We start from the raw sequence: 16,162 nt of genomic DNA, 5'->3' as shown, positions 1-16,162 counted from the left end.
CCATTTAACTGTGAAGTATATGGAGGAGTCCACTGTGAGACTATACCATTTTCTTTGAGATAATCTAGAAACTCTCCATTCAAGTATTCTCCACCTCGATCTGATCGAAGAGTTATAATACTGTGTTTGGTTTATTTCTTCACTTCATGTTTATATTCTTTGAACTTTGGTAACACCCCCAAATCCGGGGTCGGGGATCCGGGTTGTCACGAGTTCCATTTCCCTTAATAACACCCAATCTTAATAAACAATCAACTACTCTGTACTGAGACCCCACAATAAACACACACACCACAAGTTATAGTCTCAGAGATGAATATCAAAAAAATAACATGAGTCATTTCATTCCAAAATTATATACCATTACACCTTAAAAGGGTTTCTGAATAGATTTACATTTCTTTGCCATTATTACAATTGATAAATATACATAAATCTGGTTCATCAATAGTTGAAAACCTAGCCTATTGGTAGCTCCTACCTCAGCTACGGTGGCATCAACGCTTCCAGAAAATTGCGGAACATTTTCTGACCGCTTGCGAATTGGAAGCTTGGTCCTGTTCATCTTTTCTATATGTTGTTGTGTGATGAAAGAAGAAAGCAAGGGTGAGCAACAAGCCCACCAAAATAATATGTATAATGATTAACAATATATGAGCATTCCCATAGTACTCATGAAAGTCTTGGTCAAGAAGGAATGAACCAAGCAAATATCTTAACGCGACCAAGTCGCAAAATATTCAGTATATATACATATATACTTTTCACAATCTTTGAAATCCTCTGACATGTATAATATACGCAGAGTTCCCGTTTATAACTTTATAAAAATATCATTGCAAGGTGATCTCATATATCTAACCTTGTCTCAACGTTTTTCTGAAAATCTTTTTCATTCATAAGACAATCATTAACTAGATATAAGTTTAAAAGATGAAGTTACAAGATACTCCAATATGCTTATATCTTTTCCGAATACTACTTGAACTACCACCATTCAAGTTATAATGAGCTTTCAACAGTTCATCACATAGATGAGACTACAAGACAAGATTTGAATAGATTAAATCTTTGAAGTATTATTGAAGGAAATGAAGTTATGATATACTTCATTAAGTTCCGATATATATATATATATATCCATATATACATCTTCTTTATACATTTCCTGAAAACCTCTGTCATGTAAAGTATGAACAGAGTTTGTAACATCCAATAAATTTTTGGAAGGAAAAAGAATTGTGGCATAAACCCGATATCTTGCTGATCAGGCAAAGATACCAATAAGTAACCTTTTCTACTAGTAGATGGATGAATTCCCCACTGGTCATCACCCTGGTCGCAATAGGACCTTATGCTGGACTGCCACTCAGCCACTTACACATTTGATGGACTCCCACTGAGCCACTTACACTATCATGGACGCCCACTGAGCCCATGTTGCTTATGCCGACTCGATTGATGGACTTACTTCCCGAACGTTGGGTAAGTAATCAATTCATTTACCAAAACCGCAACCTTGTTGCGAATATAAAATACACCACAGAGCCGGATTCCTCTGGTTTTGATCGAGTATTTAAATCCCCTTTAAAAAGGAAGATCTTAAATATATACAAAAAAATTGAGTTTTGCGATCCGCTCTAAATTTTGAAAATCATTTTAAGGACTCGAAAACACTTTAAAGAGTGTTTGGAGTAATGCTGATTTAATAAAGTAAATCAGTCCCAATATATTAGAAAATATCTGAATATTATTATTTAAATAATATTCCCATAAAGAATAATCTTTATACAAATAATTGAAGTAGAAGTTGTAAAACTTATACTTGAAATGAGTATTAAATAACCAAAGATATACTTATACGAAAGTACTATCTTTATTTGAATAATCAAAAATAAGTTTGATTATCGACACCTCATTCTTTAATAAAATAATGAATATATTTCAGTAAATAATCGGAGTTATAGGTCCTCAAATGGATATTCAAATCATATTCATTAAATAATATAAACTGAGTCATAAGTCCCCGAATGAATATTCAAATAATATTCAATTAATAAAATAAACTGAGTCATAAGCCCTCGAATGAATATTCGAAATAATATTCATTAAATAAAATAAAAGGAGTCATAAGCCCTCGAATGAATATTCGAAATAATATTCATTAAATAAAATAAAAGTTATCGAATAAACCTTATTCGATTAATGGTTTTGAAAACTATATCAATATATATATATATATATATTTAAATATATATATATAATATACTCGGAAACATCGACTCCCGGTTTTAGAAAATGTTCACCTTTGGGTATAGACAACTACTGCTTATCTCTAGCATAAGTATTATGCAACTAATAAGCATTTGAACCAACAAATATATAAATCAAGAACACGGAACAGGCATGCATATATACCATATCACATGCTACAATATATCGCAAGAATTTGCTAATAACAAATATGCATTTATCACAAGATCATGCATATACACATATGCATCACAACAACAGTTATACGGGTAGAAAACTTACCTGAGCGACTGGGGGTTACAAATGGCTTGGGACGAGTCTGGTAACCTATAAACAACATGTAAGTTGGAATTAAACCAAAGTCACTTGTAAATCTATACTTTAACCAAATTAGACTCTAACGCTCGCTTTGCGCAAACTGATTCTCTTAAGTCGCTCGAGTACCCTCGGCTCCACCATTTTTAATAAATTAACCATCACGATTTTTAAGGCGATCCTTTCGCGAGTACCTTACCAACTGCCTAATCCAATTAACATAATTATTTCATACTCCAATTAGTCCTTTAAGGTCTTTAACCAAGGTTTCAAAGTAAGGCGAGGGGAAATGTTTCGTTCGCGAAACGCCGTTACTTAAAACGGTCGTTTCTCCTAAATTCATACAACCAAAATCCATCCATATCACACTACAACAGCCCCAACACCTCAAGTTCTCCAATTTATGTTATTCTCAACATGAATTTAAAACTATACTTAAGTCCTTTACTAATCAACAAGATTCAACATTCAATTCACTACAACTCCAACCCAAACTCTAAACCTACAAGCATCAAGCTACTCTTTTACCATAACAATCAAAATCATCCTAATATACAAAGTAAAGCTAGGGTTTGGACATGTTATACCTTCCTTGAAGTGATTGGAGTAGCTAGGAAGCCTTAAGAAGCCTTGAGATGTCTTAGGGATGCTTGGATCTTAAAGGAAAAACAAGAAAAATCAAGTTAAAAATCTTGAAATCACTATTCATTATCTTCTTCATTGATTTCTTGGAGAAGATTGTGAATGATTTGGAGGCTTAAACTTATAGGATAGCTATATCTATGTATAAGGAGTACTAGATAATTATCTTACCAATTAAGGAAGCTTGGAACTTGAATTTTGAAATTCTTCTTCTTGAAATGGAGAGAAAAGCCAAGAGCAATGGTTGAAGAAATGAAATGACTTTGTGTTTGTGATTTGTTTAGCTTAGCTTGGTTGTTTTTGATTAGATTTTGGTTAATTACCTTATTAACCTTGAACTTTATGTGGTTATCATTCATCCACACCGCCTTCCCCCCTATGTCATGCTTATGTCACCTTGTGATGTCATCATCCCTTACTTGCCCTCTTCTTATTGGTTGGATGACCTCATCATCCCTAACCTCCTTGATTAACTTTCTAATTGTTTGCCTAATGACCGCTGATCTGTTATACGGTTCGCTTAACTTTCGTTCTCGTTTCTCGTTTGAGGGATCATACCCGGGATCTTATTACTTGGGTTTCCTTAACCTTTCTCAATACATTATAATCCTTTTATGATCCTCTCTTATAATCCTTTAATTTAAATCCTTTTTATCCTGTTACCTTATACTCAATTCTTTCCGTATCTTGTGGATTTCCGGGAAAAATCAAAGTGTTCGGAATTGGATTCTGATGATCTTTACATACACTTATATACCACATAGAGTACTAATAATATCCCAGAAGATCAATAAAAGAACCCCTACATAGTGTGGCATGAAAAGTTTTCTTATTCAGCAAAACACTATTCATAAGGGTTTCAAAAATTCCAAAAATTGGGGCTATTACAGTCTCCCCTTCTTAAAAGGATTCCGTCCCGGAATCAGATAGAAAATGAGTAGGGATACTTTCTTAGCATTGCACTTTCTAACTCTTACGTAATTTTCCCACATTGTGGTTCTACCATCAAACTCTGACTAGTTTGATAACTCTTCTCCTAAGCATTTGTCCATTTTTGATCTATAACCCTTCCTGGTTGCTCCATGTAGGTTACGTCTGGTTGTATGTCTATGCACTCATATGCCCCTATTTGTCTGGCACCCGAATTACACTTCCTTAACATTGATATGTGGAACCCGTTATGAACTTACTACATGTTCGGGGGTAGGGCTAGCTCATATGCTATCTTCCCAATACGTCTTAATACCTCAAAGGGTCCAACAATTCGCAGGCTTAGCTTTCCTTTCTTTTTGAACCACATCAATCCTTTCCAAGGGATACCTTTAACATTACTAGGTCCCCTATTTCCTATTCTTTGTCCTTTCATGTCAAATTAACATATTTCTCATGTCCATCTTGGGCTACTACCAGCCGTCCTCTGATTAGATCTATCATATCCTTGGTCCTTTGGACCACTGCTGGTCCGAGCATCTTGCGCTCTACAACTTCATCCTAACATAAGGGAGATCGACATTGTCTTCCCTCAAGGATCTCATAAGGCGATATCTCAATACTGACATATGATCTATTATCGTAAGAAAACTCAATCCGTGTTAAGTGATCATTCCAAATTCTTTCAAGTCTATTGCACAGACTCTCATTATAGCTTTTAGCATTAGAGCTTTTACTTCTCAATACCCATTCTTTTCCAGTTCGTAATCGCTACTACCTTCCGTTCCTAATATTATACTGGTTATACTTTTGCTCGTTAGCGTTCTATAACCTTTTAATAATTGCGTCAACCTTAGTATCATGAACATGTTTCCATTCCGAATACCCTCATAACTTTACTACTCCCTTTTCAGCTGTTTCTATTTTCCAAAGTTTGATCAATCATAAAGGAGTAAAGGAATTTGTTGAGAGATCACTATGATCATGAACACTTGTTTCATTGCATAGTTAGTACAGAAGGTGGCCGGCCTTTAGTACTTGACAAGCAATTAAACAACATGTGGTATCCTACTAGGCTTCTATCACACAGATAGATAGTCATTCGGCAATATCTCCCCTTCTGGAAGGGTTGTTCTTCTCAGCTTACATGAAATGAAAAGAAGAGAAAAGGACGAACTGAAGATAATTGTATATATAAAATATACTGCCACAAAATATCTAGCTTGGAATCTACCTCTGAACTATAGAGGTTTATCATAGGAGAACAAAACATTATGTATATATATCAAGTATTATCGCATCGCATTTCACATGCTTAAATATTTACTATTCCATCCATCCTTTTATGGACCCATGCTCTTCCTCGAGCTTATACATAATCACCTTTGAAACTCCCTCGACATCGAAAATCGAATCTGGGATCTCATTCTAGACACCATCGTTACTAGAATTCTATGCTTGCATCGCAACCTTCCTCGTATAGTAATACGACTCTCTATTGATAAGAAGGAATAAATATTCAATAGGTAGATAATCTACTTAACCAGTCTATTTAACGACAACTTACACATCACCACAACCCGATTAGGGGTACCCAATCTCAACATCCATTACACTACAACTCTCACGGTTGTAATCGGCTCATTATTCAAAGAATCGTTGCTGCATTACTATGGTCCACCACTGACCTACTGTCGTCATTCATTTTCCTTGGAATCTTAATAGCTAACCATACGGAGTCCATACCTGTCGTATCAAATTCTTCTAAGGAGTTAACATAATTACCATTCATAATTCATGAAGAACACTCCAGATCCTGACGTACTTTCATGACATGAAGCAGATAAAATTGCAGAAGAGTTTCAATCAAAGCAACGATAGCAGGTTAATACCATTCTTAATCATATGCCTTCAATAGAAGATTTAACTCAAAGGTTCGTCTAGTCCTTTTTGAAACATGGTCCTGGCTTATCTCAAGATAGTACCTTCTGAGATAGATAGCCCGCTCATGGCGATTACACGAATTAAAGCTTTACCAACTACTATTACGGTTGGGTATTGCACAGTCATCAGAAGGAATGTCAACCTTCCAAACCATAATACAACCTTCACAGCTTTAACCATCATCACTGTATTCCTTTGGCACAAGCGCCTATAATTATCCTCTTACCTTTAAAGTGTCGGCCACCTCTTTGGCCTTTCCTGATAGTAAAATTTCCTTACAGTCAATGTCATTTTAACCACCTCCAGATAAATTTTCTACCTCATTTCAATCACTGCTTATGTGAAGATGTTTTCCTTAAAATCTGATGAGTAAAAAAAAATATCACCATTTTTCCATAAGTTATTGCCTCAGTCTTTAGAGGTTAATCACTGTCACGACTGACTCTCAATCATACTTAGAACATCTTTTATCTTAGGTCCTAATTTCCCTGAACAATTTCGACCTTTACTGGTTCGATCCATACTTTCTCGTGGTTTAACACGTGCCCCACTTGTCATCATTTACGTCATATTTCCTTTATCAACATTTTTACTCTTGAGAATTTTGAATATTATCTTTCTCCTTGTAAAACCTCTAAGGTTATCCTTGAATCGTTCCTCCTGTATTCCCTAGATACCAGGCATATCAAAATACCATTTATTAATACCAGAATCATTGTCTATATACTTCTGAAAAATTTCTCCCCTGATTCTTACAGGTTGTTATTACCTTAATCCTTTCCAATTCATATTGTCAAAACTCATGCTGTCCCTATTAAGGGTGAAATGCCAACCTTTATGCATTCCCCTAGGATTCGTTTTAAGTTACCGATGTTCTATCCATAATTCCACCTTTAAAAAGGTACATGCATCCTTCCATGGATAAATCAAGTCATATATTCCTGATGAGGGTGTCTTTATTCAATCATTTCCACCTCGATAGTATATGCCTAATTTCATAATAATATCCTTATCCAAAATGAGGTCAATCCATATGGCCTCCAAAAGACAATAACGGTTGTCCACTTTTCTTGCCGGATTCGGTAATGATAACAAGGATGTTCTGGAAGATATTGGTCGTGTTCAACGTGAACTTCTTCTTAATAATTCCGTATTTACTTTTGTTGTTTATCTCAACAGTCATCTCAATGTTGGGATATCTCTCATTCCTGGCGTCTTCCTTCCTGGGTATCAAGCCACCGGTCTTACACTCCACATTCTTGAAGGTCACTTCCTTCATCCAATTTTCCTAATTTCTTACTTTCTTGTCTCCGCGGTCTATCCGCGTCTCATTATTTATCCTTCGAACTATCTCAAGGTTTCCCGAATCCTTCCAACTTGAAGGGGGTACAACATATATGTATCTCTTATGCCTTCAACCATCAATTTAACTCATGGTGAATCACCTTCATCCTGACGATTACTTACTTTTCTATTTCTATTGCTACGAGTGTTTAGGGTTTCCTCATACCCAAATTCCTTATTATTCCTCAAACTCTATTGCCTTTATATTCCTGTCCACTTCAGTTTCTTTTTATTTTCCTTTCTCTTATCATTATTTCCTGAACTAACACAACATAAGCATTGATTTCAAACATCCCGTCATTCTGGATTCGTGTCCTCAGAACGAATCTTGACAACTTTTACAACTTAGATTCATAATTCATCATACTCGTCCGCCTTGTTCTGGCTCTAAAGCTTTTACACTATCTCCATAACCTTGGGAAGTACTTTCCTGAAAACAATTGACTGAACTTGTAATCAGTTTATCATAACCTCTTGCTCCGTGCCTTTCTTGGTCTTTCACCAGTGGGTGGTCTCTCTCTTAGGAGGGTAAGTGACAAAACACTAATTTCTGATTCATCAATCATTTAGAATCTCAAATGATTCCTGTATTTCCTTTAGCCAGGCTCTTGCCTCGGCTGGGTCAGCTATTCCCTTGGAACTCTGAGAGCTTAGCGACTTAAAGGTCCTGAAAGAATTTCACACCACATTGTTTCCTCAAGGTGGTGGTTAGGGTAAAAGTATAATTTTTGTTTTAGGCAGGTCCATGGATTGCCCAATAGGAGTACCATCCTGGTTCTTCCTATCTTGCTCGACTTCTGTTTTCTCAGTCTAAATATTTTTTCCTACTCCCCATAATTGGGGTCATCTTTTACTTTAAAATCTTCATTTTCCACTTCATTATATTCTGGGTTCCTTATATCTTAATTACGACCTCCCTAATTATCACATTCAAGGTTTGCCCCTAATCTTATTCCTCATGGGGGCATAATGCTTGGATTTTTTTTTAAGAATCTCTGGATATTTATTTTCCTTACTTTGCCTAAGTCTTTCCCTCGTTCTGTCCTTGCATGATTGCAAATTATGAATTCTCAAGTTCTATAAACTTCATGACACTCTCTTAAGTGTTAATAGTGCAATTAACAATATGAACTTATCACAAACAACTGATATGAACTGAAATTAACGAATATATACATAACCATTTGTTCGAGGGTACAACTACTGAACACATTAAAGAGAATTACATCATTTGATCTGTTCGCTTATATCCCAAAAGTACTACCATAGAAAATCATCTCGTCATTAAAACTAATCATTCATAACTTAGGCTAATCCTCCAAAAGCGGTGCTACATGAAACCCTTGTCTGATCGCTCTGGCTCTGCACACTACCATGGATCAAGAAATGCGGGCACGCATGACATCCCTAACCTGCTCCATCACAGAGGTGATGAGGTCTAAGATAGTGGCAAGTAGAGCTTGATCAATCTGACCCTCAAGATGGCCTCTAGCTGTAATACGGGTGGTAGCCTCAATCCTTTCCATGCTATGAGTTAATCCTGCCGGAAGTACCCCGCCCTCAATCCTTGGTGCAGTAAGTTGATCCAACAGATCACTCCTAACATTACGGGCCTCAGACAGGCCACCCAACGTCATATGATAATTGGCGATAAGAGAAGCCTGAGTGGTTGCATCTAGCAGTCCATGGGGTGCAGGTGGTGCAGGCCCAGGGGATCCAAATGGATAACCAAGCACGGTATCAGGTGACAATGGTGCAGGAGATAAAGGTGGCATTTCCTCAGTAGGTGTTGGGCTCTGTACAGGGGAGGGAACAGGAATTGGTGGAACCTCATGGATGTCTTGAGGAACCTCGGGAAGAGAGTCTGATATTGGTATAATTGGTGCCGTGGAAGGCCCCACTCCTTCTGCCCTCATTAACCTTTGTGCCCTTGGTAATTCTTCATCCTCTAGTGCCACCCTCGCGGCCATTCTTGCTCTAGTAGTCGCCCTGACTATGGTCATCAATTCCTCAACGGTCCTCTCTTCATTCTCGTCAGGATCCTCCACAAGATCCTCCTCGGCAACAATCCCTTCTGGGATAACATCCTCAACCGCAACATTCTCAATATGAATCTCTTCCGGTCCCTCGTTAGGGTACTCTATCAGATTCACAATTTGATCTCCAACATGCAATAAAACATCCTCATGCTGATGCTCCTGAACCTCAGGGTTCGGTGCCCCGCTGCCCTATACGAGAACGAACTATGTTACTATCATGATATTTATAAGGGTTCCCATAAGGGTTTTAACTGTCAGTACTACGTTTGGTAGTCCGACTATAAACTTGGCAAAAGTTCTTATTATCTTAGTGAACTTATTATCTTAATGTCACATCATCTCTGAGGGTTATAACGCTTAGCTCTGATACCATTTCTGTAACACCCCCAAATCCGGGGTCGGGGATCCGGGTTGTCACGAGTTCCATTTCCCTTAATAACACCCAATCTTAATAAACAATCAGCTACTCTGTACTGAGACCCCACAATAAACACACACACCACAAGTTATAGTCTCAGAGATTAATATCAAAAAAAATAACACGAGTCATTTCATTCCAAAATTATATGCCATTACACCTTAAAAGGGTTTCTGAATAGATTTACATTTCTTTGCCATTATTACAATTGATAAATATACATAAATCTGGTTCATCAATAGTTGAAAACCTAGCCTATTGGTAGCTCCTACCTCAGCTACGGCGGCATCAACGCTTCCAAAAAACTGCGAAACATTTTCTGACCGCTTGCGAATTGGAAGCTTGGTCCTGTTCATCTTTTCTATCTGTTGTTGTGTGATGAAAGAAGAAAGCAAGGGTGAGAAACAAGCCCACCAAAATAATATGTATAATGATTAACAATATATGAGCATTTTCATAGTACTCATGAAAGTCTTGGTAAAGAAGGAATGAACCAAGCTGATATCTTAACGCGACCAAGTCACAAAATATCCAGTATATATACATATATACTTTTCACAATCTTTGAAATCCTCTGACATGTATAATATACGCAGAGTTCCCGTTTATAACTGTATAAAAATATCGTTGCAAGGTGATCTCATATATCTAACCTTGTCTCAACGTTTTTCTGAAAATCTTTGTGATTCATAATACAATCATTAACTAGATATAAGTTTAAAAGATGAAGTTACAAGATACTCCAATATGCTTATATCTTTTCCGAATACTACTTGAACTACCACCATTCAAGTTATAATGAGCTTTCAACAGTTCATCACATAGATGAGACTACAAGACAAGATTTGAATAGATTAAATCTTTGAAGTATTATTGAAGGAAATGAAGTTATGATATACTTCATTAAGTTCCAATATATATATATATCCATATATACATCTTCTTTATACATTTCCTGAAAACCTCTGTCATGTAAAGTATGAACAGAGTTTGTAACATCCAATAAATTTTTGGAAGGAAAAAGAATTGTGGCATAAACCCGATATCTTGCTGATCAGGAAAAGATACCAATAAGTAACCTTTTCTACTAGTAGATGGATGAATTCCCCACTGGTCATCACCCTGGTCGCAATAGGACCTTATGCTGGACTGCCACTCAGCCACTTACACATTTGATGGACTCCCACTGAGCCACTTACACTATCATGGACGCCCACTGAGCCCATGTTGCTTATACCGACTCGATAGATGGACTTACTTCCCGAACGTTGGGTAAGTAATCAATTCATTTACCAAAACATCAACCTTGTTGTGAATATAAAATACACCACAGAGCCGGATCCCTATGGTTTTGAGCTAGTATTTAAATCCCCTTTAAAAAGGAAGATCTTAAATATATACAAAAAAATTGAGTTTTGGGATCCGCTCTAACTTTTGAAAATCATTTTAAAGACTCGAAAACAATTTAAAGAGTGTTTGGAGTAATGCTGATTTAATAAAGTAAATCAGTCCCAATATATTAGAAAATATCTGAATATTATTATTTAAATAATATTCTCATAAAGAATAATCTTTATACAAATAATTGAAGTAGAAGTTGTAAAACTTATACTTGAAATGAGTATTAAATAACCAAAGATATACTTATACGAAAGTACTATCTTTATTTGAATAATCAAAAATAAGTTTGATTATCGACACCTTATATTTTAATAAAATAAATAATATATTTCAGTAAATAATCAGAGTCATAGGTCCTCAAATGGATATTCAAATAATATTCTTTAAATAATATAAACTGAGTCATAAGTCCCCGAATGAATATTCAAATAATATTCAATTAATAAAATAAACTGAGTCATAAGCCCTCGAATGAATATTCGAAATAATATTCATTAAATAAAATAAAAGGAGTCATAAGCCCTCGAATGAATATTCGAAATAATATTCATTAAATAAAATAAAAGTTATCGAATAAACCTTATTCGATTAATGGTTTTGAAAACTATATCAATATATATATATATATATATATATATTTAAATATATATATATATATAATATACTCGGGAACATCGACTCCCGGTTTTAGAAAATGTTCACCTTTGGGTCCCCTATACTAAGGGTATACACAACTACTGCTTATCTCTAGCATAAGTATTATGCAACTAATAAGCATTTGAACCAACAGATATATAAATCAAGAATACGGAACAGACATGCATATATACCATATCACATGCTACAATATATCGCAAGAATTTGCTAATAACAAATATGCATTTATCACAAGATCATGCATATACACATATACATCACAACAACAGTTATACGGGTAGAAAACTTGCCTGAGCGACTGGGGGTTACAAATGGCTCAGGACGAGTCTGGTAACCTATAAACAACATGTAAGTTGGAATTAAACCAAAGTCACTTGTAAATCTATACTTTAACCAAATTAGACTCTAACGCTCGCTTTGCGCTTACAGATTCTCTTAAGTCGCTCGAGTACCGTCGGCTCCACCATTTTTAATAAATTAACCAACACGAGTTTTAAGGCGATCCTTTCGCGAGTACCTTACCAACTGCCTAATCCACTTAACATAATTATTTCATATTCCAATTAGTCTTTTAAGGTCTTTAACCAAGGTTTCAAAGTAAGGCGAGGGGAAATGTTTCGTTCATGAAATGCCGTTACTTAAAACGGTCGTTTCTCCTAAACCGTACATCGGAATCAAACGAACTACATATCAAAACGAAGCTCGTAACATGAACTATCTAAAAATGGAAATGGTCAAAACCTAGCAGGGAGTCCTCGGGTCCTAATGTTATGAACAAAAGCAGTCTAAAGTAAATCGGACATTACGACGGCTATGTTTACGCGATTTCCCAAATTTTATACCATTCCAAATCAACCACCAATCAATCCCAATTCATTCATACAACCAAAATCCATCCATATCACACTACAACAGCCCCAACACCTCAAGTTCTCCAATTTATGTTATTCTCAACATGAATTTAAAACTATACTTAAGTCCTTTACTAATCAACAAGATTTAACATTCAATTCACTACAACTCCAACCCAAACTCTAAACCTACTAGCATCAAGCTACTCTTTTACCATAAAAATCAAAATCATCCTAATATACAAAGTAAAGCTAGGGTTTGGAGATGTTATACCTTCCTTGAAGTGATTGGAGTAGCTAGGAAGCCTTAAGAAGCCTTGAGATGTCTTAGAGATGCTTGGATCTTAAAAGAAAAACAAGAAAAATCAAGTTAAAAATCTTGAAATCACTATTCATTATCTTCTTCATTGATTTCTTGGAGAAGATTGTGAATGATTTGGAGTCTTAAACTTATAGGATAGCTATATCTATGCATAAGGAGTACTAGATAATTATTTTACCAATTAAGGAAGCTTGGAACTTGAATTTTGAAATTCTTCTTCTTGAAATGGAGAGAAAAGCCGAGAGCAATGGTTGAAGAAATGAAATGATTTTGTGTTTGTGATTTGTTTAGCTTAGCTTGGTCGTTTTTGATTAGATTTTGGTTAATTACCTTATTAACCTTGAACTTTGTGTGGTTATCATTCATCCACACCTCCTTCCCCCCTATGTCATGCTTATGTCACCTTGTGATGTCATCATCCCTTACTTGCCCTCTTCTTATTGGTTGGATGACCTCATCATCCCTAACCTCCTTGATTAACTTCCTAATTGTTTGCCTAATGACCGCTGATCTGTTATACGGTTCGCTTAACTTTCATTCTCGTTTCTTGTTTGAGGGATCATACTCGGGATCTTAATACTTGGGTTTCCTTAACCTTTCTAAATACATTATAATCCTTTTATGATCCTCTCTTATAATCCTTTAATTTAAATCCTTTTTATCCTGTTACCTTATACTCAATTCTTTCCGTATCTAGTGGATTTTCGGGAAAAATCAAAGTGTTCGGAATTGGATTCTGACGATCTTTACATACACTTATATACCACATAGAGTACTAATAATATCCCAGAAGATCAATAAAAGAACCCCTACATAGTGTGGCATGAAAAGTTTTCTTATTCAGCAAAACACTATTCATAAGGGTTTCAAAAATTCCAAAAATTGGGGCTATTACAACTTTTCAAAGGCGTCAGACTTGTGTTTCATCAAATACACATATCTGAATCTAGATCTATCATCTATGAAAGTAATGAAGTACAAAAATCCACCCATGGCTTGCGTAGACATTGGTCCACATACATCTGTGTGTACTAATCCTAGCAAATCTGCAGCCCTCTCTCCATGTCCACTAAATGGAGATTTGGTCATTTTACCCAATAGACAAGACTCGCATGTAGGATATGATTCAAAATCAAAGGGGTCCAGTAACCCTTCCTTATACAATGTCCGCAGTCTATTTTCACTAATATGACCTAGCCTACAGTGCCATAAATAGGTCAGATTTTCATCATCTCGTTTTCTTTTATTAGTTTGTACAATCTGAAGTAAATCATGCTCTACGTCACATACATACAGACCATTATTTAAAATGCCACGTCCAAAAAGAACATTAACATTATCTCTAAGGATAGAACATTCATTATTCTTAATAATAAATGAAAAACCATCCACATCCAACATAGGAATATAAAAAATATTCCTCACAATAGAGGGAACGTAATAAAAATTAATCAAAATAATAGTCTTGCCCGTAGGCATATGTAAACTAAATGATCCTACAGATATGGCCGCAACCCTTGCTCCATTGCCCATACGTAGAATCACCTCATCTTTTTCAAGAGTCCTACTTCCCTTTAGTCCTTGCAACGAATTGCAAATATGAGAACCACATGCTGTATCTAATACCCAAGTAGAAATTTGACCTAGTGACATATTAACTTCGATCATGAACATGCCTGAATCAGAAGCGGTAGTCTTACTACCCTTCTTCTTCTTCAATTCTGCAAGGTAAACCTTGCAGTTCCTCTTCAAGTGCCCCAACTTGTTACAGTGAAAACAAACAGCTAAATTAGGACCAGTCAACTTATGAGCATCTAGTATGCTCCAGAGTGATAGTATAGAAGACATGACGAATATAGTAAATCTGTAAATGATAAACACATAACAATACTTAGCAAATATTCAATATCATTTCAAAACACTATATGAATCGGGTCTTTATTCATAAGTGTCTCCCACTAGTTTATCTAATTTTTTTTCAACCCCCTAAGTGAAAATTAAGCATTCATAATGCTAGTGGGAATAGGAATCCTACATTCCATCACACAACCTCGGCTGTGGTACGAAACGTCATGTGATGTTTAATAGGCAGACAACTCTTGTCAATTACATCTTATGTTATTCCCTAATATAAGTTTAGCCTCTTGAATAATTGAGTCACGGCTGTGGCACGACAAACTCAATATTCTAAGTCAAGTCTAACCCAACATTTCGTACAATTGAATCAGTATCCAACGGCCCACGGCTGTAGCACGTACCGACCTTTAGATTCTAATTCAATGTACACATCTCTATGTAATAGACAAGTATTTCTTATTTCGAAATCAAAGCCATCGGCTGTAGCACGAAATGACAATAATTTAAAAATAAGAACCACTTTCTACCATGTTGGAAGGCTATGACCGACACAAGCCCGTTGTGTCATTGGCCAATTACTACTTGATATTATTTAATTTTAGAGGGATTATATTACGTTACAATCATAATCATATTATAAAGAGATTCTTCCTTTTAAATTAAATATTTCAAATCAATAATCAATAATCAGATGATTCCCAGATCGGATGGAGCATTGTCAAGAGGCGTCACTTAATAACCCTTTCTTACTGATAGAAATCTGTTGTTGACAGAATCATCCTTTCTCTCAATATTGAAAATTCATATTCAATTACGTGTTTCACAAACACAAGAATCTCATGATCGTATTCATAATATTTATTGTTAAGGCAAGAAATGATTCCTATTCTAGATTTTCTACAGCACGCCTTATATTGATTTAAGTTCACCTAAATCTATCATCGCATGGTAAACATAGGCATATATCTCATATATAAAATTAAATAAACAAGTAAATGTAAAGTGCAATAAAGTAAATGTGTTTGGTTATGGCCCCATCCTATGTGATCTTTATCAAGCTCATGATAAAGATCAAGGTCAATTTAATATGGTGATGGAAATAAATACAACTACTTATTACATAAGTCTTCTTCTTTGTTTAGACTTCTTGTATGCCTCGTCTTTTTCTTTGTATCACCTCCATTGGATA

This window comes from Apium graveolens, chromosome 10 (assembly GCF_009905375.1).
Source record: "Apium graveolens cultivar Ventura chromosome 10, ASM990537v1, whole genome shotgun sequence".
NCBI classification, from domain to species: Eukaryota; Viridiplantae; Streptophyta; class Magnoliopsida; order Apiales; family Apiaceae; genus Apium; species Apium graveolens.
Note: the sequence above shows the minus strand (reverse complement) of the source record.